This window comes from Oenanthe melanoleuca, chromosome 8 (assembly GCF_029582105.1).
Source record: "Oenanthe melanoleuca isolate GR-GAL-2019-014 chromosome 8, OMel1.0, whole genome shotgun sequence".
Lineage (NCBI taxonomy): Eukaryota > Metazoa > Chordata > Aves > Passeriformes > Muscicapidae > Oenanthe > Oenanthe melanoleuca.
Genome location: NC_079342.1, coordinates 16268703 through 16293306, shown reverse-complemented (window position 1 = coordinate 16293306; position 24604 = coordinate 16268703). Strand labels below are relative to the sequence as shown.

Sequence of the window (24604 nt, the reverse complement as noted above, 5' to 3'; positions counted from 1 at the left end):
ATGATGGGTGTTAAGTATATGTGTATTTCTTATTTTTATAGAAGCAGCAATTTTATTTGTATGCTTCATTTTATTCCACTATCTACTATGTATCTATTATGTTTTGCTTCTCATTTCCAGTTGTGGTCAAATACAACTTTAGTTCAATGTGAATGAATAAGGCAACATATTATCCTATAAGAGATACTGTGCATCATATTCTGTCCTTGTAGTCACAAAGCCAGGGCACAGAGTGGGTAGATGGCCACCAGCCACCACTTTTGTCACTACCCATGGAATCCACTTGACTGCTCAGAGAAAATGATTCAGAAATAGCTTTTATTTCCCATGCTCACATTTCTTGCATTTCCCCCTCTTCCTAAAGCAGCAGACTGAATGAAATGTACCTAATTTGTTAATTAGTGTTGCAAATTTTCCATCAGAAAACTGGAAATTCATGAATACATGGTTCTAAAAATGTACAAGATATGCCCCATCTGTACAAAATGTAATAATGTATATTTGAACTCTGTGCTCTCGTTGTTCTTAGAAGTAGGCTGCCCTCTCTCCTAAACAAAGAAAGCTTTGCAGAGTAAGGAGGGCAATATTGTTGGCAAGGTTTGGATAGCCTCATGGATTTCTATTATTTTGTTTAACAATTCCTTCCAAAGATTCTCAGATACCCAAAGCTATTTTTTAGAAGCAAGTATTTCTTAAAGCCCTTGTGCTTATGTCCTACTGCTGAGAAAATTGCCATGGAGCTGTTACCTTTCACCCAGGTGGTCCCCACTGATGGGCAGCAGTGACCTTGCCCTGGTGTCTCCTCTGGATGCAGACAGCTCGAGCTGTGCAGAGACATCCCAAACCTCTGCTGCAGTGTCAGCATTGGACACAAGCCCATGTCTCAGTCAGAGATGTGAATCCCTGACCTTCCAGTGGAGAGGCAATTGTGCTGCCAGCTGTGTTATGCTGACAGGCAAAGGACTTGTTTTTGAGATCCAGAAGTGATGAAATTGAGCTAAACACAGCACAAACTTCTAAATGTTGAAAAAAATGTAGCAATAAACCCAGATAATCTTACCTTCAGTTTCCAAAATATTTTGTTTTCCAGGTTGCTGGAAGTAATTTGCTTCATTAATGCAGTTCTGCAGCATGAGCTACTTAAATTTTATCCCAGAATGAGTTCTTTCAGCTGAATAAAAACCTTTTGAAAAAAATCCTGATTTATGTGACAGTCACAGCTTTAACTAGAGCAATTCTGGTTCAGTGGCAAAGCGTTGGGGTCAAGGTCTGTGGTCTGTGTTTTCTGAGTGCTGTGCATGGATTTGCATGCACACAGCTTACATTAGCACTAACACAATTTGTGCATGTGGCCCCTGTGCAGTAGTTTAGGAAAGTAGCCCTCAATAGATCAGATATTTACAGCACTGAAGCTCATGTTGGGAAATATGAACAGCTGTGCTCCAAACAGAAAACACACATCTGAAGTAAGACGAGCATACTGAAAATTATGTCCTGGCAGTTAACGTGTTTATTTATACACACTGCTAGGCAAAACTGAAAGAAAATATAGTTCTTTCAGGATTCATATGTTTTGCAGAGCTAATAAGAGAAAACACCTGTCATCAGGAAAGATTTTTCCTGATTATAATTTTTTTTGCTGTATTTCCTGTAAGCATTGGTACAAAAGAAATATAATTAATAAGTAAAAGCTATGTCACTTGCTAATTATGTTTTACTAGCATTGAGATGGCCTCTCTATACTTTTGAATACTCATTTGGAATCATTCCTCTAGAGCATCTATTTGCATAGCTTTTTAGATTTAAATATTTTGAATTTTCAATTCTAATATCTCAGCACCTGCTGTGCACAGAAAGTGAGCACCTGAGACAGGCATTATCCATCATGCTGTTATGGGAACTTTATATTTACTTGCATAATGTCTAGAGCTGACTGGTAGCTAAATCCACGGCGAGTTAAGAGGACTTTGAAAGAAGAAATTTTAATTAATTTTGAATTTGAGTGATGGGGCACATGCCAATGCCTCAGATTTCCCCCGCTGGGCTTCCCTGGGGTTGATCTGCCTGCCTGTTCCCAGTCCCTGCTGGGTCACACTGGAGGGCTGGGGCCTCATTGCACTGATCCCCATGTTCAGGGAGCAAATAGGGCTCTTGCAGGAGGCACCATAATTCTGTAACTAAATGGACCATGCTGAATACATCACCTTCACATACAGTTACCCATGGAGAGGTTTGAGCTGGGGAGGCTTTTTTCCAATAACACTGACGTAGCAAAGCAGTTCTGGTTTGCTGATTGGCAGTGAGACCTTGAGGTTGCCATTTACCTGAGACATAAAGCAGGTCAGGAGCAGGGCAGACCACAGCTCAGGATTCCTGAGTCCAAAACTCCAGACTTTTATTTTGCCTTCTTTCTGAGGTGGTGGGCTTGTATGTCCAGGAAATAATTTGTATTGCCAAATGGAAGACTGGTGGATGAATGACACAAAAAGCAGTTTAGAACACAGTCTTGATAAATATCACTTAATTAGTTTACATAATAAATTTTGGTACATGACTATCTGTTAGACTAAAGATTTTGGATGCTTCTTTAATATGAGTATTTTATTTCTTAATGTCATATTAGTTGGTCAGGGGGAAATATTTTCACTAGAGCTAGTTGGAAAAATATTTTCCCAATAACAATTATGGAAAAATAGTGTGGCTACTGAAGTAAAGAGTGGTGTTCTGCTGCTGCCATTACTGCTGAGTTAATTGAGATGACTGAAATCTGTGTGGAGGAGAGGCAGGCGCTGGCCCTGCTGGACAGCACAGGTGTCACTCTCATGCTGTGAACAGATTTCTTGGCATTTTTTGTATCCTTTTGTACCTTTGAGGCTGTCATAATACTAGTAGGATTGCAAAGTCAATGTTCAGGAGGTGGGGAATGCCATAAATAAAATCACTTGTCCACTTTTGATTCAGAATTCTTTGTATTCATGGCTCTGCAGAGTGGGCCAACTTCAGCCTCATTCATTGTCCAGATGTTACCATTCTTGGTGCTGGGTGGAAATGTCTAAAGACATTGCTAGGACTACTGCCTCATTTGCTGGAGAAATGAACAGGTGTGAAGGAGTCAGGATGCTGCAGGAATGGGAGGCAAGGCTGTCACAGTCAGGTGTTAATGCTAACTGCTGTATTCTATTCTTGCCTGTGTTACAGAATTTCCATGTGATTCCAATCTAATCAAGCCATGTTTTTACTAATTGTGTGTGTTTACTTTCTGAATGCTTAGTTTGAGACCCTTGGGTCTGATTTATGAAGCACAGAGCTCAAGTCAATGAAAACCATTTGAACATATAAATTACCAAAGAATTCTAATTGCTTCAGATTCTGTATGCCAGTGTATTCTTCTTAATTTAAATTATAAATTTCACTTAAATTTCTCAGGCTCCTTTAGTTGAAGAGGACTAATGCAATCTTTTCCTGTCTCTCTTTAGAATGGTATTTGAGAAGGGAGGAGCTAATGAGGGCGCTGAATGGCAGCCCAAGCAGAAATTAATAAGTCTCAGAGCAGGGTGAATAATGCTCGATAAATGAGGCATGGGGACACATTGACTAATAACAAGAAAACAAAGGCATTGAGTAGCTGCTCATTATGTCAGTCAGTGCAGGCAGGGGTCCAGTGGAAATAATAGTAGGTGGTCGGGTAATTAAAGATAGTATCATAATGCATGCACACAAGGTTGCCCAATTAGGGCTGCACAGCAACTCTAATTCTGACACTTCCCTAAATTTTCAGTGCTTGATTTTACACATTTAATGTTCCCTAGCATATTTTTGGTGTATTTACATATATACGCTCCCCCATTGCCTCCTTCATTGCCAAACTGTTAATTAGGTAGAACTGCTGAGAAATGCAGCTGGATAAACAGGGCTTTGCAATGAACCTTGGATATCATGCTGCAGAGCAGGAAACCTCAGAATGCCAGGGCTTTGAAGGGCTTACATCAGTGGTAATGAATTTGTTTTCTTTGCTTAATTATTTTTGGAAGTTATGTTTTCAGTATATTTTCTTACTTTGTTATGTTATTTCTAGGCCTTTGTGGCTGATGATGGTCTGGATGAAGCAACTTTTAATGAGACTTGTGTTCATAAGACTCTCCTCCTGTGGGTGTGAGTAGTCTGTAACTATGGCCCTCATTTAAAACAATAATTTTATTTCAGCCACTTCTTTTGGAAAATTGTGATCTGCAGCTAGACACTTTGATTTTCAAGTGCAGCTTTCTACTTGGCATTACCTGCCTGTGTGAGGTGGAACTTTCCAGAAAATCACGGAAGAGCAATAAACACAGAAATGGAAAAATTGAGAGTCTAGGAAGGGAGAATGAGGGACAGGAGAGTAAATAAGCTTTATTGAGACTTTTTGTCTTGTGCATACAAATAAATTATTTCAGTGCTTCAGTGATGCTGTTCTCCTGAGCTGTCCCACCACGATTGCAATGTAAGTGCTCTACCTGATGTAGGACTCCAGTGTTCTGAAATGTGGCCTCACTTGAGTGTGAGTGTGGCCAAGGGTTGAGCAAGGGCTGTGTTCCCTGTGCTTCCTGGCTGAGGAGAGATGTCTGGATGTCTCAGTGGCTGTTGTCAGGCTCCAGGTCCCCTTCACCCACCTGACAGAGCCCAGGGGCAGAAGGAGGGAGACAGGATGAGTGGGAGCCACCCTTGCCAGCCTGCGTTCCTGAAGGCACCTCATTGCACCAGCACCTGTCCAGCTGCATGGGCTGGCCCTGAGAACTTGCAGGGTTAAAGCAGTTTTGTTTCCTGCTGAAACTGCATTCTTACATTTCTATTCATGCTAGATCTGTCTTCGTACCAAAGGGACCATGGATGTTTTTGGGAAATCTTCAGCATTAGTAATAGCATCAAAATACAAACCCTGGCGATAGATTCAGGACTAGAAAGCCTGAAAAGCTGAGTCTCTTTTCACCTTTTCCTGTCTAGATACTCATAACTCAATTAGTTTCTTTCCCTTTTCTAAGATTTTACCTGAAATAAAAAGGTATCATTATGGTGACAAGAAGTCACAAAGGAGGTGTCTGCATTATGCATCAAGCCATGCAGACATCATCTTTAGAGCACTGTTTGTATTTTTTTGCGGAACTAGTTCTTGGACTTAGAGTCAAATGTGCTATAATTAAACATTGATTCACAGGAATGAAGGGATTTTTTTTTTCTCCTTTAAGGAAATGGATTTTAGGCAAGTAATGGAACAAAGGAGTGTAGTATAACTTTGATTTTCTGTGAAAAAATAAGCTGCAAGTAATATTTTACTTTCACCCAGAACTTAATTTTTCTTTTTCTTTTCCATCCATATTGTCTTTAGTTGTACCTTTTCCTTTGATTGTTTAGTATTCAGGAATTCTAGCATTTCACAAAATATCTAAAGTTGCTGTGAAAATAGATGGCTGATTCTGAAATTGTATTTACTCTTTTATTGCAGTTTTCATATCAATTTTACCAGACTTTTACTTCCTATTCTTATAAACCTTGTTCTTTTAAGAACTGTATGGAAATAATTTGGCAATGACTTACATTATAGCATAGCTTCATACTGTGAAGCCTTTTGGAATATTTTGTTGAGACTTAGGTTGGTATGGGCTCTGACAGTGATGGCATTTATGTAAACTACAAATATTTTTCAGAACCATTGTTAATTTGAGCTCCATGGCTGAATGTTGTGACCCATATTTTCTAGTTGAGGATTTGTAGAGTCACATTTTCCTGTTACTCTCTGTTCACGTGAATTAAAATCAGAAGCACAGAGAACACAGTCAGATGATAACAAGCAAGAATTATGGATCAAGCCCAGTACTTACCTAGAACTTACAATATGATCTGCTGCTACATTTAGGATTCCTCATTTGTAGTGTCCAAATGCTTCCCCCTTAGATTGTTTAAAATCCACTGTCTCAGATGGATTAGTAGCATTTAAGTGAGTAGACAGACAGAAATGACCCCTGTGAAATCTTTATTTCTCTCTGATACTTGTATAGCAAAACACCTCAGCTCATGCTTAGCCCCAGCTATATTTAACAGGGGCCCTATCCCAAACCAGATAAAACCATTGATTTTTCATGTGTTTTGGAATGGATCCCAAAGCATTTAAGCACATGCTAAATTCTATATTGGCTGAATTACCTCCAATTTGTAATAGATAAAAATTTTAAAGGGAGATAGTCAATGCATGTACACTGAAGTTAGTGAAGCTAGGAGACATTTACACTACATGAGTAGTCCCTCTTTCCTGTCTTCCTTTTTTTTTTTCCTAACAATTTGTTTGTATCACAGAAACCTGTGATTTCCTGCTGTATTTTTCATCCACAGTAAGCTTCCTTCTTGCAAATAGCAGCTCAGGATGCTCACTCAAGTATTTGTAACATGGTCCTGCTCTGTGATGGTTTCAGAAAGTGACACCAATTGAAAGTACACTGTACAGTTGGCTTTAGTGTATAATTTATTGTAACCTTCAAATCCTTTCCTTTTTCTGGATATCATACTGTTCACTCCTTCCCTTTATGATTTAGTCTATGTGATTTTTACTACCATTCCATCTCAGAAGCTTGCACTTCACCATACCATTCTTTCTGAACCCCTTTGGAAAACATGGTTTTAATCTTTAAAAATGAACCTGGGTATGTGTGGTATTTACACATTTTGATTCCTTGGTTAGTTTCCCAGAACATGAGCTGATATGCATAATTTAAAAAACAAAAAAACAACAAAACCAGAGCAGCCAAACAAAATAACAGAAGTCAATCTGAATGAACTGCTGTCCCTCATTCTTCCTTGTTGTGGTGCAATTTGGTGTAATTATCTACACTGTGGAGTTTTTGCAGTATAATACTTTGCTACTCTTGTGTACTGACTGCCCAGAGCTTGCTGGTATTTAGTCCCAAAGCTGTGATTTCAGCTCTCTGTAGTCTTGCATTTAAAAGCAGCCAACTGAGATCAGCTCCTGTAGACCTGAATCTTTCTCTTCAACTATCTGTGCAGATACAGCTTATAACTACTGTACTACTATACTACTTCTTATTACTACTATAAAAAGCAAAAAAATGCCTTTTAGCAGAAATGAAAATATGTAATGAAGGCCTTTTAAAAAAATCTTCTGCATATCTAAGATATATATTGTCTGTCATTGGCAGAAAATACATGTTATGCTGGAAATTACTCCATTAGGTGTAAGCAGGGCCCACTGGCTAGCATGGAAGGCTACAAGTTCATTTCTTTCTCCTTAGCAGAAAATTTTTACTATCCATTTCTATTTTTATGTTTTACTTATGTTAGGTGCCCTGATTTATTTTCTTTGTAATGGCAAAAAATGGTACTGAAAAAGCTCAAGTGGTTCTAGTAGGTACACATATGGCACTACACATTGTCTACAGTAAAACCTTGGAATGTTCTGTTTATAGACATCCTTGTTTCCTTGTCTGTGGAAAGATTTATAACCAGCTCTGTTTTTTGTCTTTTTCAATGCCATGATTTCCTACTTTAGACATCAATCTGTTAGATGAATCAGTTTTTGAGATCCAGAAAAAATACGTCTAGCCTTACACCTTTTTCTTTGCTGACAGCAAGAGGGTTTTTTTTACACATGGTCCTCCTCTTTAAAACAAACACACAGAAACTCTCATGAGTGATCTTTCCTGTGAACACAGCTTAGCTGGGATTGATTGTTGTATTTGCCTCTGGGTTTGGAGACTCTGGAGATCATCTAGTCCAACCTTCATCCCCAAAGCAGAGTCAGCTAGAGCAGATTGCTCAAGGCTCTCTCCAGTTGAATGTCTCCATGGATGGTGACTCCCCAGCATCTTTGGGCAACCTTTTCCAAAGCTACCTTCACAATAGGAAAGTTTTTTGTATTTTTGTCTGGAATTTCCTGTATTTTTGTTCATGCACATTGTATCTTGGTCTGTTGCTGGGTATTACTGAGAAGAGTTTGTTTTTTTTAACTCTCACCCACCCCAGTCAGGTATTTATACCAAATCTTTGAACAGGACAAAGTCTTTCTCTTGGCATTTAATGTTGTCAATTCAGACTTTCTCCACTGAGCCAGAATCCACTAGGTAAACATTCCTATATATTGCTAACTGTCTTTGAGACTTTGGCCCCTTATGCTCCCTGTTGTCCCTGCCTACCTTCTGCCTTATTAAACTTCTATTCCCATTCCTTCCTCCCTGCATCTGTCTGTGGATTCTCCCCATAGGAGAGAGCAAATGTTACACAGCACAAATAAAACAGCATAAAAATGAATGTTGCCTCAGACTGCAGTATTTTGGGATTGAGTGAACATAAGCAATAGCTCACTCCAAGGATAATGCTACTGATTGTGAGAGGCCTATTCAGAAGGAAGTGCTATTTAAGGTGACACTATTAGGCTTAGAGTCCAAGAGAGTGTGAGTTACATGTCATTTGTTATCCATTTGCTCCAAGACTAGAAAAATTTATGTTTCTTTGAGAAATAACTTGATATCAGAAGTAACCCCTATGGCCACTCCACCAGTTCAGAAATGGATATAGTTGCCAAAGTTCAGACTCCTAAAATTGAAAATGCACCCACAGACAGACCTTTTCTGCTCTGTGCTGTTTATTGCTCCTTCATGGGGGTTGTTTCATTTCCCTGCTAATTACCCTTCATCTGTACTTTTAAATAGCCCTTTAATAATATCACCTGTTTATGGTAAAAGTGTTCTTAAAAAATCCATCATGGTTTGAAGGATATCTGTATTCATTATTATTTCTCATGTATTGTGATTTGGGGAACAGAATTGGTATTTGTGTGCTCAGCAAAAAGGACAAGAGTAAAAAGTAGAGTTATATCCCAGAAGCAGTATCTCCCTTCAGCACAGCAGTTTTTCAGCAGAAACTTGTGCAGTCTCTCACCTTCCTTTGTTCAGATCTCTCTGTAGTGGTTTACAATTCACAGTGAAGGTTTCTTATTTCTGCCACTGGCATAAATAACTTAACCCAGAACTTAACTTATATTGGTGTTAAAGGAGAATGAATTCCTCTCTTCCTTTTCCTTTGTCTGCCTTATCAGACTCATACAAACTTGGGTATGGGTTTTGGACATTATTTAATTTTTTTTTTAATTGTCAGTGTTATAGATTCCAGTCATATGAATAGTGCTGCTGAAGATATAAGTAAATAAATAAAATAGTGGTGTAAAGGTTGCATCTTAGAGAACATCTCACCACAGATGTGCAGAATAGACCGACCTTGTTGTGCTATTACATTTAATGTTAGCAAAGTCAAAGACAGCACACACACACACAAAAGAGAATCTGATTCTCACATCCCAATGCCAATAATTGATCACATCCCAATAACTGAAGCACATCAGCATTTACAGTCTGTCTTTCTGAAGTCTGCAGTAGTTATTTTGCCTTATAACCTCTTCTTCCCATTGTAGCTGAGCCCTAGCTGGGTAGCTGTGTGCATGTGGTTGTTTCTCAGTGCAGTGTTTGATTCCCATGCAGGAACTGTTGTGAACAGACTGATCTCTGTCACAGGGAGTCATTCAGTACTGTTGTTGACTGGTTTGCAAATGTTGAGGCCAGCCTGGAGTTCTCTGGACAAGTTCAGCTGTAGTGATGGATGTGGAAATCTGCTGTAGCACGATCTCTACGTGTGCATTTCCACAAGTGGTGGGTTTTGTTTCATGGTACACTGAAAGCCATGAATCACAAGAACTCTGTGATGCAAGGCAGCATGCAAGGGATTCCACACAATCAATACATTTGTGTTTTATCAAGCGTTGTTGCCTATTGAACCCCATGTCTGTTTTCACAAGTTACTTGGTTAGCATACAAACTTGCAACAGCTTGGAACCAAGTAACACATTAAATGCAAATTTAACCTGTTGGGCTTCCCTAGGCCAGCAGGGTCATTAACCTAGCAGTAGCCTTAAGACATTCATAAGTGCTTTTCTGTTGTCTACATTGTCAGAGGTAGTAGCCACAAAATGGCATTTCTTTACCATAGGACTCATAGGGTGTCTCTGCAGTAAACAAACATATGTTTGCCTTCACAGGAGAATTCCACCAAGGAACTTTAGAGCACAGCAGGCTCATACTCTGTAGTTAGAAACTTTCTGCAGAAAGTTCCTTTAGGGCTTCATTGCCCTTGAGTAATTTGTGGCATCTGATTCATTTTCCCCTGGCAGCTATATATGAAGATGATGCTAACAATATGGCAAAGACTTTGGAAAAGTGTCAGGAAAGAGCTGATCAGAAACATGTGAAAATGCACACCCTCAGACTGACTTTAAACACAACGGGTTTTTTGCACATATAGAAATTCTTATTCTTTAAATACACATTTGACATCACAGCTAGTGTAGATGTATCACTGTTCCAGGCTGTGATATGTACATCAGGCTTTTTGAAAAGTAATTCATACAAAATATTATTTACTTAAGCAACCTTGAAAGCAGGGTCTAATTGCTTATCATTTGACAGAACTTACAATAGAAAAGAATTTGACATCCTTACTCACAATGAGTGGTACTTTATTCCACAATTGCTCCTATTCTTTGTGCTGGAAAAAAAAGGGATGGAGAGTCTAGAGCTATCATAAACTATGAAGAAATACAGCTTTTACACAAAGACAGCTTCATATCTACTGTTGTCAAGAAACAGGGTTTTTCTAGGAATGCTTCAGGTAACATTTTAATAGATTTACAGGAAAGAAGGGTTGATTTCAATCCTTCTATTGCATTTAAGCAGGATTTCAGCATAAATCATGAAAGATGATGGGCTAGTGAATATTTGTATTTCAGTTTCATTTTGCTGTAGCTTGAACTTAAAAATCAGGTGTGCATGACACTGTACTAAAACAACTGTTAATAATTAGAAAAATATTATTGTCTTTCTAAAATGTTTGAAGCTGTTACTTTTGCTGCTGCTGCATTATGGATAACCTGATCTGTTCTCATTCTACTGTTTTCTTTGTCTGACAATCAAGGTTTGTCAAATTGCAAGTTGCTTTAACAGAACATGGGTTCCATCCACACACACACATGTGCCCTGGTACCTTTTTGCTAAAGGATACCTGGGTAGCTGCTTTCCTGTGTAGTGCAAGGCACAGTGCTGAGCACAGAACATTGCCTTCTCTCTTTAGTGTCACCCAGGAAGGCTAAGTTGTGAAGTGCTGTGTGCACATCAACTTACTAAAATTCACAGAATTACAGAAAATAGGATAAGAAAGGACTTTTGGAAATAGCAAGTTTGTAATTGTGCCCCTGGTAAGAATGTTTATAACTGTTTTCATATAGAAAGCTGCTTAAAGCCTAGCTGAATCTAGCTACCCCCCTGCTAATGTAAAACAGACGTGAAGAATCCTCTGCAGCATATTTTATATATTTGGAAACATTTATCACAGCTCCTCCATTTTCTCTTCTCTTCTCTTCTCTGCCCTAACCCAGTTCTTCCATTGCTGGTTAATTTTTCTATGGCATGGATTATTCTTTTTGCTTTTTCTGGCCTTTCAGCAGCAGATCCAAATCTGTGCTGAAGTCGAATGCCCAGACTGAATTTACTATCAGTGCTTCTGAATAGAGTGAAAAGATAATTTCAAAACCCTTTATGTATGTCTCAGGATTATGTTTGCTTTTTCAGTTGCTAAAACCAGTATTGATGATTTTGCTGCCACTGAGCACACATTTGTGACTTGTAGCTCTGGAGATGACTGCCATTGTCACTGAAGGCTGCCCCACTTTAGGAAGTTAAAGCATCAATTAAATCAGCTAAACATTTATATTGCTGACATCTGGCCAGCAGAATGGATGTATCTTTGTTGGGATAGAAACCCACAGAAATCAAAGGTTATGCTCAGAATGAGATTATAGCATCATAATCTCATTACTTGAATTGGGAGGGGGATGTTGAGATTAAAAAGAGAGAGAAATGGAAGGCAGTATGAACCAAAACTGATATTTGTTACAGAGAAAATGCAAATGGAAGAAATTAGAGGAGACATGCCTGATTTGAACTTCAAAACAGTGAAAATAGCATTTTGTTTCTATTTTTATTTCAAACCACATCCAAGAAAAGGAATAATGTAGATGGAGACAAAAAGAGGCTTCTAAGTGCTTTTCTTTTCAAATTTTTTCCTAGTGAGAGATGGATGGCAGGGGATTTTATGCCCCAAACAGCACTTAAAAGTGCTTTTGCTTTTTTAATACTGTCCTTCGACTGAGAAAGGGAGAGAAAGAAGCAGACAAGGTGCCCTGACACATCACTTCTAAGTGATTTCCCTCCCAAAAGTATTCAAAAGACTGATAAAAGATTTTTTTTCTATTGGATATTTATTTTGTTCTGTGACTTGGCAGAAATGAAATGGGAAGATGAAGGGAGAGAGCTCCTGCTTATGGAGCAGTATTAAATACCTGACTGTAGCTTTAGTTGTGAGGGTGATTGGAAGGATAACCTTCTCTATTTGGCATGGCATGCTACAGAGTTTTATTGTTATGTCTTATGTATTTCTCATTGTGAGTCTCTTGTTCCAAAGTGTGTAGCTAAGCCTAGTGAGGGAGCAAATCCCAAGTCAAATTGTCTCATGCATAAAGAAAGACAGTTTGGAAGGCAGGAGTCATTAGAGGGAAAGGATTTTTCATTTTAGTTATGAACTTAATTTGTTTTCACTCCTTTGCATCTCTAAAATATTGATAGAGGTTATAATTTCTGACAGTGATGTTGATTGTGGCATGTAAGTAGAATCCAACAGCTGGAACCAACAGTGTAATATCCTGACAGGGCCTCTCCCATAGAGACTGAAAAAGTGTATAACTGGTATAAATGAGAGTCTTGAGTCTGAACAGGCCTAAAATTGGAGGAAGTTCATATCTGCATGCAAGTTTCACAGCTCTCATCCAAGTTCTGAATTTCAGCAATGGTGTTTCAAGTGATGGCAGAGCAGCACTGTGTGATCATAGGGAGACAGATGAGAAGCAAACCCTTCCTTAGCAATAGAGCAGAGCACCAAGCAAGCACATGGATTTTAATCCTGCCAGAAAATGGTTCTGTCTCCTGTTGCTTCATGGCAGATCCTGCCTTTCCTATTTTGGAGTGCTTTCCATCTCTGGCATTAGTGATGACTCCCATCAGACACCTGTGGTCTCAGTGCTGATGGCTGATTGATCATACATGCAAGGCAGAGAAACAGCCTTTGATCAGTGTCCTTAAGTAGAGCATGTTTTATGCATTAAATTTGACTCAAGGATTTTAGAACCATGGGCTGCTTTCTCTTTAACGAAAGTTTCAGAGTATTTGAAAACGGAGGAATTTTTTTTGTGCATGTCTGTATTTTGTCAGTTTGGGGTTTCTTTCAAAAACAGTTGTTCTCACTTTTTCTTGAAGTTTTTCCAGCTGCTGATAGTGTTCAAAATAGCTCTGTGCTGTGTGGGATCAAAACAGTTTTGGCATTAAAATAAAGCACAGCGTTAACTGTTTTGTTTCAACAATAAAATGGGAAATAAGTGAGTAATTTTGGAAAAATAATTATTTATTATCAGATAGGCAGTACTTCTGGTTATCTCAACACTTAATTGCATTTTGATTTGAGATGCATGGATGTGGAAGTAAACAGCAATGTATTTAATAGTCATTATATCTGGTCACCCCAAATGACATTTAATCCCCCACAACAAATGGTTTGTAGGTAGAAGAGTGTCCTGGGAATATCAAGGCAAGATAACAGCTCACGTTTAACTTGTTGATCAACAGGTAAGAAGAAGAAATGTCTTGTGTGTGGTCAGGTACCCATGAGCAGCAGCCAGATGCTTTGCCCTTTCCAAATGTACTCTGAAGAAGAATGGAGCTGTGCTCTTGTTTTGCCCATTAGGTAGCATTATCTCTGTGGAATGCCAATTCATATCTCCTTGTGCCGTGTGTGGTTCTCACATATGGGATTTTAATAACTTGCATGCTGTGCTATGAATTCATAAACAGGGCTTATAGAGGAAAAGCACCACAGGACTTTATTTTTTAATTATTGCTCTTTTGAAAAAAAGGGGTCTGCAGGATTTTTGCAAGGGTCTTGTGACAGAGTCAGCAATTGTTTTGCTGCTGCAGTGAGGTTATTCCAAGAGGAGGGGATAAATACAGTATTTACCTATGATACACTTTTTCAGAATTGATTTTCAGTATCCTACATTTCATAGCCACTATAATTCTGTTTTGTAGATGGAATTTTGAAGGTCTGATGGTATGGGAGTTTCCCCCATTTTTCTGGAATATAAGGAGCATTTGATTTTTTAGAACATGCTTCTCCTCCTCATCCCTCCTCCTGTCTCAACCTGTGAAGCCACAGTTTACTTCTCAGTGGACACTAGCACATGGCAGCAGTTTAGATTTCTCTTCTGAAAAAAAACCTATTTGTGTTGGATCAGTAGGTTGGTTTTTTTTTTGTTTTTTTTGCCCCTCTTGTCCCTGGAGTCCATTTGAGCCACCACTTCTTCATCTCAGCCATGTTCCAGTACTGGTGAAGAAGGCACAGCTGTTAGTTAGAAGAGCTAAAAGGAGTAACAAAAACTCCAGTACTGGTCTCCAGGTATGGTGTGGTATTTATCACCTTCTATTCACTGCTAACAGTCTTAGAAAGCAGACCTATGAGGAGGACTCAATAAACTTAGCTTTCTCTACAAGCACCTCCAAAGTAATGAGTCTGAACTGTTGGATACAGCCATTTCAGCAGTCCAGGTGCTGGTTCACACATGCCAGGAGGGAAATTGCACCATGTTGCCTGCCCATACCAGCTGCAGGGAACCTGTGGTCGTTCTGAATTCCAGTCCTGTAACTGTGTGTAATAATATTTTATCTGGAATAAGATTTATTAGGTGTAGGTTCTGTGCGAGATTCTCATAGGACATGCAGATCAAATCTTTAGCCCATTTTCATTTTAGGAATGTTTCTGTTTCCTGCTATATTTTGTATGATTTTGTGTGTGACAGGCAGTAGAAAGAACCAAGAACAGACTAGAAAAAAGAGAATATTTTTTCACTAATTGTTTAATTTTCAATATTTTGTTGTCATTTTGAGTTCTTTTATTTCTAAAAAAGTTCCCCGGGACATAGAGTAATCCTCATTATTAGAAATGTGTGCTGTCTTTTTCATTAAAATTCATTGAGCTTCCCCTTGTTTCTTCATAGTGATAGAACTATAGAATTACTAAAAATAAGTGTGTTGGAAATAACCTCTGGAGACCATCTTGTCCAATATGAACTATAAGTAAGACTAACATCAAGGTTAGGTCAGGTCTGTGCCTCTTCAAGCTTTGAAAATCTCTAGGAAAAGAGACTCTCGAATCCTTTGGGCACCTGTTTCAAAGCTTAATTGCCCTCTGTCATAAAAGTGTGTTCCTTCAAAAAAAGGATTCTTTTTTAATGGGATATATATAGCCCATCAGGTTTTTTTTTTTCCTCAGCTCATCTGCCTTGATCTTTTTTAGCCATGAGAGCACTGTGAGTGCCTGACACTGTATATGATGGGATAGCTGAGCACAGACACACACAAACTTCTTCTTGCTGCATCTATAATTCTACAGTTGTATGACTCAGAGAGAGGGGATGCCAAAACTGCACATTTGCTTTGTAAATATTTCCTTAGAGTTATATTAATGTGTAATCTAGACCCTCCATCTCTCTCACTTGCTCCTTTTGGTGTTGTTAATACATACGTACATGTATGTGCTTTTTTATGTCACTAAGCAAATGAAAACATAGAACTAACATTGAGTATGGAAAAGTCTTCCATTGTATACTGTTCATAAAAATGAAGAAATATATATAGTGGAGAAAAGACTGATAAGGTTTATTATTTTCATCTTTTTATGAGATTTTGTTTTGCAATTGCTTCTAGCATGTTTCACCTCATAACTTACCAGCTCATTTGTTTGTGTGTGTTACTTGGTACCTCAGGCCTTGGTTTAGTTCTGAGCTCTATGCTGAGGATGCACAGACCTGCACAGGGCTCTTGACTTTTGGCAAAGGCTGCTGAGCTTGGGGGCTTTTCTTCAGTAAAGACTTTTAAGTAAGGGGTAAAAATGGGGCTGATCTGGGAACAGAAGCTGCACTGTTGAGCTCCATGAGTAAGGAGAGCTGACACAGAAGGATCTTTGAATTATTCACAAATCACTTTTAACCCCAGAGGTTTCCACTTGAGTTTCTGCTTGCTGAGTTATTGCAGGTGTTGTTAGTCCATGATACAAACTGTTGTCTGCAGGAAACCTGCACTGATTAAAAGGTGATAGTGGACATATGCACCAAGGCAATGATGCAATCAGAAGAGAGTATATGTACAGTGATTTTTCCTTCTGAAATAGACTTTTAAATCAAAGTTTTAAAATAGGCAGCTATGCTTCAATAGCTTTCATTAATAACTTTAAAAAACGTTAAACACATCTCTCTAATTATTGAAGCAGAACTTTCCAATCCAGTTTAAATTTTTGTCTTAGTGCCCATTGCTATAGTGTTTGAAATTTCAGGTGCCTGACAAAATGATGATTTAACCTTGTATCTTTCTGCAACTGATATGATTTTATGATCCTAAATAAAAAAATATGTAAAGCAATTAAATTTTTGGACTAGCACTTTCTAAGTGAAATTTTACCCTGAAATTACATCTTTTAGAGAAAATTTTAAACATTTTTACAGATGATAGTCATAGGGTGTTACTGCAAATATTGCCAATGTACCAGTGAAAGTAAATGAACGTGGCCAGAAGCAATTGTGTATGCCCTTTTAGATAAAGCATCCTGCAATTAAAAACACTGGACTTAGAAAGCTTCTTAAGGCTTATTTTGTCAAATGAAAAATGCCACTGGTGTTAATGCTATTGTGATAAAACTTATTCTTATTCCTGGCATGGATATTATATACTTTTTCATTTCAGAAAAATGGATAATTAGCATTTTAGCTTATCACTTTCCTTCCATGCATACAAATAATTTGTCAGATAGACCACCAAGAGAGACAAAATTAAATAATAGGTCTAGACAGCATGGAACCCAAATAAGTTAGAGGTTCAGCTTCCAGCCTGTTAGGTGAGTTTTCATGGGAAAGAAGAGGGGAGATTAATACAAGGAAGTTTTTCTGACATTTTTTGTTGCCTACCTTGATATTGTTTCTCCATATCAAATCCCAAATAAATTGACCTGAAATAATATGCAAACTTCATATTAGAAATCCCCTTGTTTATTTGTGAGTCTAATTTTTTCAAATGTATTTAGATTAGAGGCCTAACAGGCATTACGGCATCTGTGATTCAGCCAACTAAGTTCCTAGATAATGGTCCATGATTAATGGTGAGTGCTGATAATAGGAGGTTATTAGAGAAAGCAGACTTGGAACAAATCTGCTGTATACATTATATACTTTACCGCCATCTGTGGGTATTTATAATAAATACAAATTAAAGTCAGCGGTTAGAGAAACCCATGTTTTCCATATGTGACAGTGAATTCCTTAGATGTAGCCTTCCACTGTAGGAATTCCCATTAATTTTTTTTTGCAGAGATACTTTTACTTGCAAAGAAGAAAAAAGCTTTTGTGGATGGAGTTCATTTGGCCTTGGTTGCTGTCAAGGATGTCTTTCTAGAGTCCACTCTGTAAGGAAGGATTACGTGTTACATGGTACCTCTGCTCTGCTGCCACACACGTTATTGGGTGTGAAAAATTGTTTTTGTCCTTTTGTACTGAGGTTCATTCACTATTCAGCACATGTGCTAACAGGACATTCCTCCCTTTTATGTCTCCTTGAGTTGTGACATTTTACCTCCTTGTGGTTTGTATTGTTTGCTGAGCAAATATGTCTGTATAGAGAAGAAACTATTGTTATCTTACTTGTTGCTAAATGTAAAAAGCAGAAAAGAAATGTAATACAGCAAAGAATTGCAGAAGATAAATTAGAGTTAAATATAATGATACCAATAACCTGCTGAATCGAGTGACATATTTTGCTGGTAGCACATGTGCTGTTGCAAATACAGTTCTGCAGCAGAGTGACCAAAGGGGTGCCACTGTTAGGATCAGGTTGTGCTGTGCTCTGAGTTGTTTATGCTGCTTGATGGACAGTGCCTGGTTTACACAGTGTTTTTCCAGTAACTTTTGTGCACAGAATTCGAGAGTCATCACGTAGTACTGAGGGCAGGTGAGCAATGTGGTGGATGTTAAGATAAATGACTTACTGGATTCAGCATTCAGCAAGCAGTATTTGGTTGGAAGAATTCCCAGCTTTTGAACTATTACAAAGTCATGATATTTTAAATCCTGTGTGTTTGTAATGTGTGATAGATGAAGTGTCACAAACATTCTGGTTATTTATGGTCATCAGCTAAACCTCTGGGATGAAGTTAGGAATGCTGTAGAACTAATGTAGTTTGTTTGGTTTTCCATTTTGTACAGATGTGAAGCTAATTTTTTCATAGACTGTTTTTCAGAGTGAATGCTGTTTTAGTGCCTACTTTGTGAACTTGTTTGCGTGGGGTGTGCATGATGGAGTTTGCCTCCCTTCCATAACAATTCAGTCCTCAACAGTGTTTGACAGGAGCATTTCCACATATGTTCTTGGGTGTACTTGCACTTTTATGCTGATTTTTTTTTAATATCTATATGCCAAAGAGTATTCTGCTTTTCTTCCAGTTCAGAGGTATTCATTATGTTGATCTGAAGGTGCAGACTTCTGTCTGCCTGGGGATGTCAGGGTTTGTGGTTACCTACAAACTATAGTACTATATGCTGAATTGAACATGTCCATTTTCATCTGTTTTCTACTTGGGCAGTTGCAGTGTAAAGGACAAAAGCTTTTCTCTCTGCCTATTCATTCCTAAATTATTTGATCGACATGTCTGATGAAATTTTCTTCACAAGAATTAGTTTATAGCTTAACAAATATCTTTAGGAGTTTTGGTTCTTTTTTGCTGGATTGCATTCCCAAACATCATGGTTTATCTTCTTGGTTGTTTATCAGTATTTTGCTTTTTCCTCAAAACCTTCTTCCCCTTACATGTTTCCCTTTTAAGCACCGAACTGCATTCTACCCTTTCATAGGTATCTGAATTTTTTTCTGTTCTCTCTTCTGTGTGTTCTTTCCATTTATTTCCTCCCCCTTCTGTGACATGATCCATTCATGTAAATAAGAGCACGTCCCTTCTGCCATCCTGCCTGGGGACAGGACAGTTTGCCAAGCACCTGAGACAGGAACAAAAATGGGTCTTCTGCAGACTGACTGAGAGTTCACATGCAGGACAGGTCTTCACATCCTCCAGGAAATGCCTTAGGGCAAAACTTCCTTCACCTGCCACTCTCTCAGTGCCCAAAGTCCTCCAGAGCTGTTGGCCATCAGTCCCCCAGAGCTCTGCCTCTCCTGGGTCTTTCTGTTGTACTTGAAGCCCTGAATCTGGCAGCTTCCTTCCTTCATTAACCCTCCATGCAAAGGCAGAACAGTTGCTCCTGTTCTTATTTACTCCCTGCCACCTTTCTATTTTTAAGTCTTTTTTTACCAATAGAGCTATCAAGAGTGTTCCAATAATTTATTATTCCAGAGGAAAGTACTAGTGTAGGCTTATTTAAAATATGTCAGTTTCCATTCCATGAAGTTTTGGCTGGAAATCAGGAAAAATGGAAAAAAAAAAGTGACTGTTTTGTTAATGTGAGCTCCCATTCTTTCACCTTTTCATAATAAAGCAAAATGTTCGATTGGAGGAGCATTTAAACTCCATTTTAGAAAATTACTTAAATACAATTTTTGAACAATAGAAATTTGAAATATTTTGATCAAGCTGGACATGGCTTTTATTCAATTTTAGTAAATTTTGTTTTACGAGATTATCATGACAGGTATTATCTTTGACTTTTCAATTTTTCCCTTATAATAAACTTGTGGAAAATACCTGAAATGCATAACAGGACCTTGTATTTTATTCTTTATAGTTATATATCTGATTTTTTCTACTTGGAGTTTTCTCACTTATATTTGAGGCATTTGGTTTTTGTCTCCTGGTATCATGAGATGTACTCAATGCTTACTTTGTTTCAAAGCTGCTTATATTGCTCCCAATAGGTGCAGCAAAATCAACAACATTCTGGTGAGCTTTTGCTCTGCTTTATCTTGAAAGAGGTAGGAGCTGGCATGGAGTTGTCTGGAGTTGTCTTAAAAGTGAGAAAGATGACACTGCATCACTTTGCACTGTGGTTCGTGTTTGGAAGGTTTGAATTTCTTGTTTGGTGTTTTACTTTCCTTTCCATGAGAAAGAAAACTAAAATACACTTGTGGTTGAAAGTTTAGCTGGAGTGGGTGACTTTGGCATGCCCAGAGTCTGAGCTTCCTTTGTTTTTCTGTCTCATCACCACTGACATGAAGAATCCACAAGGTGCTTGTTCAAGCAAAGGGCCCCTTTAAGGAGCTGTAACAAGAGCTGCAAATCAAACAGTTTTGTAACAGCTGGGTCAGTGTATATAGAAAGACTTTCAAATATGGTTATTTATTCAGTCTCCTGCTGTAAGATTAGTCCCATTATGTGCCTCCTATGCATTCCCTTCCAATTCATTCAATTTAAATAAAAACTTTCTGCTAGGACTCATGTATATATCAGTGACATTCATCTAAATAAAATATCCCAGGCACTTGAGTCTTATGAAGAAGCAGATCATATTCTATTTGTTTGGAAATGTGATGCGTTGAGATGTGGGCTTATTTCAAGATAATGTCAAAATGTTAAAATCTTTATGAAATCTTAACATTAAATTTTATGAAGACAGAGATGTTTGCTGGCATGTGATTCTGAGGGCTAGGACCAAAGTCAACTACTGAAGGTAAAAACCCCACAATACTGCCATAGGGGGAAGAGGGAACAAACACAAACTCAGGGTAATCAGACCTGTCTTTTTTATAATTTTTATCATTTTTTGCATGATCTTAGCAATATAATGTAAGTTTTATACAGTGCTATGCTAATCTGGTAGTTCTTGCTGAGTGAACACACTAATACTATCTTTTTTTTCTTTTAATGTGCTGATTTTTTCCTAGAGAAGCTTGGCAAGTCTTTCCTCCCAGTCAGAGGTCTGAAGAAATTCAGGAAGTGTAGATAAAACCAGCTTGTTTAATCACTGAAACACAGGAAAAATTAAAATACATTTTTTGCTTGTAAAGTAGAGAAAAGCAATAAAAACAATGCCAGACGGTTAATGCCTCTCTTGTACCTTGCATTTCAAAGACCTCAAAAGAACATCAAGAAGAATAAAGGCAAAATCTATTCCCTATTGGCATCATTATAAATGTTGTATCCTCTAAAACTCTAAAGACATCCAAGAAGAGTAGAAGAATAAATGGCATTGAAATAAAGAAAGCCTCTCTGGAGCTTTGCTCAATCGGCTTTGTTAGAATTCACTCAAATAGGATGATTATAAGAAAAGATCTCATTTGTTTCAACATTAAAGGAGCAAATTAATATGTGGCAAGCTGCTAATAATTGCCTCATTATGTAGTGAATGGGCATTGGGTCCAATTTACAAAATTACAATCATATTGTTAAAGTAACAATTGAGAAAGTTTAGCCTGAGTTTCCTAACTATCTGCATGATTAGTTCTGGGACTCAGAGTGGAACAGAGTTGGTGGTTGGAGCGAGCACACCACCCGTCTATAGTGCTAAGAAGCCACAAGAGAAATTCAGCTTTTCATTAGAGGAAGTTCCATCTGCAGAGGTCCTGAGCTGGGTTTGGTCCAGCTGAGGAGTCTGGCAGTCTCTGCTGAGACCAGAGCTTGGTCCAGACATTATTTTGTGGTTCAGAGACCTGGCCTGAGATCATCCCCACATGGACCTCAGCAGATGTACAGGGCTGTGCCTGGGAAACTTGGTGATCCAACATCTGTGCTGTTGGGAAACCCAGCCATACAAATGGTTCTGTAGCTGGAATTTCAGTCTCCTGGTGGAGACACTGGAAGTGGTGGGAGAATGTTCAAATTTGGAAAGTAAGCAATTTTCCAAATAATGAAATCCTGTGTGGAAGAGAATCATGTTTTGCGACCTACTTTAGTTGGATTTGCTTGTGACCTTTTCTAATTCTGGCTGATTTTGTTATTTAATGATTTGACCTTTGATTCTGTGAAGCCACTTCAGTGCTAAATGCAAAGAACTGTTAGATAAGTGACCTTTATTACACAGCTATTTCTCTTTGCTAGAGAAATGGCGCTGTTTTGCGAGTTCTAATTCACAGTTTTAATTATCTTTTCTATTGTCTGTAAGCTTGCTCAGGAGATGGAAAGGTCAGACATTTCATTTTCTTTACTGATTAAAATATAAGTGTTCCTCAACAGTTATAATGTATCATTCAAGAAAAAGATGGGATTATTTGTCAGAACCATACCCAGCTGCTCTGCAGAGGACTTCTACATCCTTCTGATCAGCAGCAAAATGAGCCATTTTCTAGCAGCAGTAATAGCACAGCCCCCTTGGTGTTTAGAGGTGAAATAAATGTCTAAGTACATGAAAAGAGAAGAAAAGGTTCTTAATGTTTTTGTCTTTAACTCGTGTATCTTTGATGCAAGGGAATGCAGATCTTGTGAGAGGTGAGCCTGGTGTTCTGGCTCCACAGAGGATAAGCAGGAACAGCACAGGTTTCTGTGTGGTCCTGCCAATCTGTTTCAATCCCACTGCTGCTGGACCATCTCTGCAGATGAGAGGGCAGCCTGGACTGCCTTGCACTGTGTGTGGATTCGTGTGTGTGACTGAAAACACCCTTCTCATCTGTGACACAAACCAGCACCACAGACTGGTGGCCCGTCTCCATATGAGGTTCAATGAGTAAATATTGATGTGTGTTTTCTCATATGTTGAGGGAGATATGATGCAAAAAAAGAATGAACACAGAAGGAAAAAAAAAAAAAAAATAAATATGATTCTTTAGTCAGTAGAATATATATCATGGGTGTCAGTCAGTCTCCTAACTCTGTCTGGGATGTCTGTTGGGAAATATGCATATTGGGATATGAAAAATCTCTCTACATTGTAAAAAAATATTTATTGTGAGATAGAGCTGGGAGGGGGTTAGCCTCTGACTCTGTTCAAGAAGAGCAGATTATATGTTGACCTAGTGTAGGCATTCAGTATTATGAAAGCACTTTATAAATTGGAACAAGATAAATGAATCACAACAAAAGAGCTAGAAAACCAGGGGACACAGTTGCAGGAGTGAGTACTCAGCTTATTCAAGCAGAACAGTTGCACTCAGTGAATAAAGAATGTGCAATACATTTCTAACTAAGGTGAGAAAATCAAACAATTCCAAATTTAAGAGAGCAGCTCCATTTTAATAGAGAAGGACGAATTTCATGAAAAAAGCAGCTCTGAGGATGAGACAAATTTAAATGGAACCAGATTCTTGACCAAATTGGCTTTTCCTATCTAGCAGTTTCATATTCAGCATTTGTTAGTTTGAAAGTTCACCCTGAAAACTATAAATTAATCTACTGGGACTGTAACAATTCACTTCATGCTAGGGTATGAGTTATGTGTGTGGATTTGTTTAGGTCACCCAGCCATGTCCTCATAATGTGTCTTAGAGAGAATTTCTGTAAGTAAGCAGTAAACAGAAAGACTGCTGTGTTCAGCTGCATCTCCTGGGATTTCATCCCTGCTGTCAGAGAGCCATGCAGGACAGCTCTCTAAAACTATAACAGCTATAAAAAATGCATGGTGTTCTGTAAAGGAAACATTGACAATGCTTTTGTATTCAATCAGGAATCTTTAGCTACTGATGAAATGAGAGAAGAATGTTTACCTGAACCAGCCTCATAACAAAATCAAATCAAACACAATAGAGAAATCAAAGCTTTGAAATAGTGAGGTTTACTGCACAAGCCTTGGAGGATGCACCGTAATTCAGTACGATATTTGTCACCCAAAGATGAGATATTTTAGCTCTTACAGTTTGGCTCTCTTCAATTGTTTGTCTTTTGTCCTTGCATTATTCCTCCTTATCAAATAATTTGGTTTTTTTGTCAGGGTCACATGCTAGGGTTATAGTGGTCAAATGTAAGCAGGCTATTCATCCACATCAACTAAATGAGGTGTGATTTTGAAGAGAAATAACCACAAGTCTGATCAGAAAAGCACCTAGCATCCTGTCAGAGTAAATGTCCAAAGAAGGTGAAGGGAGCTCTCCCTAACAAAAATACTAAACTGAGTTCACTGGCTCCCAGTTCTGAGCATGACAGAGGATCAAGTCTGTGACCATAAAAAAAATTGCAGGTTATCTCTGACCTGGATGATCTTCTGTAGGAGTTTTTTTTTATGGATTTAGTTATCATTTGATTTCGATTTCTAACTGAACTCTATACAATCCAATTTAAATAGAGGGCATTTCCTTTTAGTCTGTAGGTACAAAAGAACAAAAAGACATTTACTCTTTATACTCTGACAAATATCAGATAGGTCCTTATATCTCTGTTGGAAGATTTTTTCTATTTTCAATTCATTCTGGAGTAATAGCACCCTAGAACATGGCCTGGGAGTATTGTCTTTGACTGTAGTTTTCTCAGGATTAAGTTCTTAGTTCAGATGTCACCAGTC

At 38.2% G+C, this 24604-nt stretch overlaps 1 protein-coding gene across 1 annotated transcript in view; it reads left to right on the top strand.

Moving 5' to 3' along the window:
* Positions 1 to 24604, top strand: part of ST6GALNAC3 (ST6 N-acetylgalactosaminide alpha-2,6-sialyltransferase 3) — a 210506-nt gene that overhangs the window by 111030 nt on the left and 74872 nt on the right. The window lies entirely within an intron of this gene.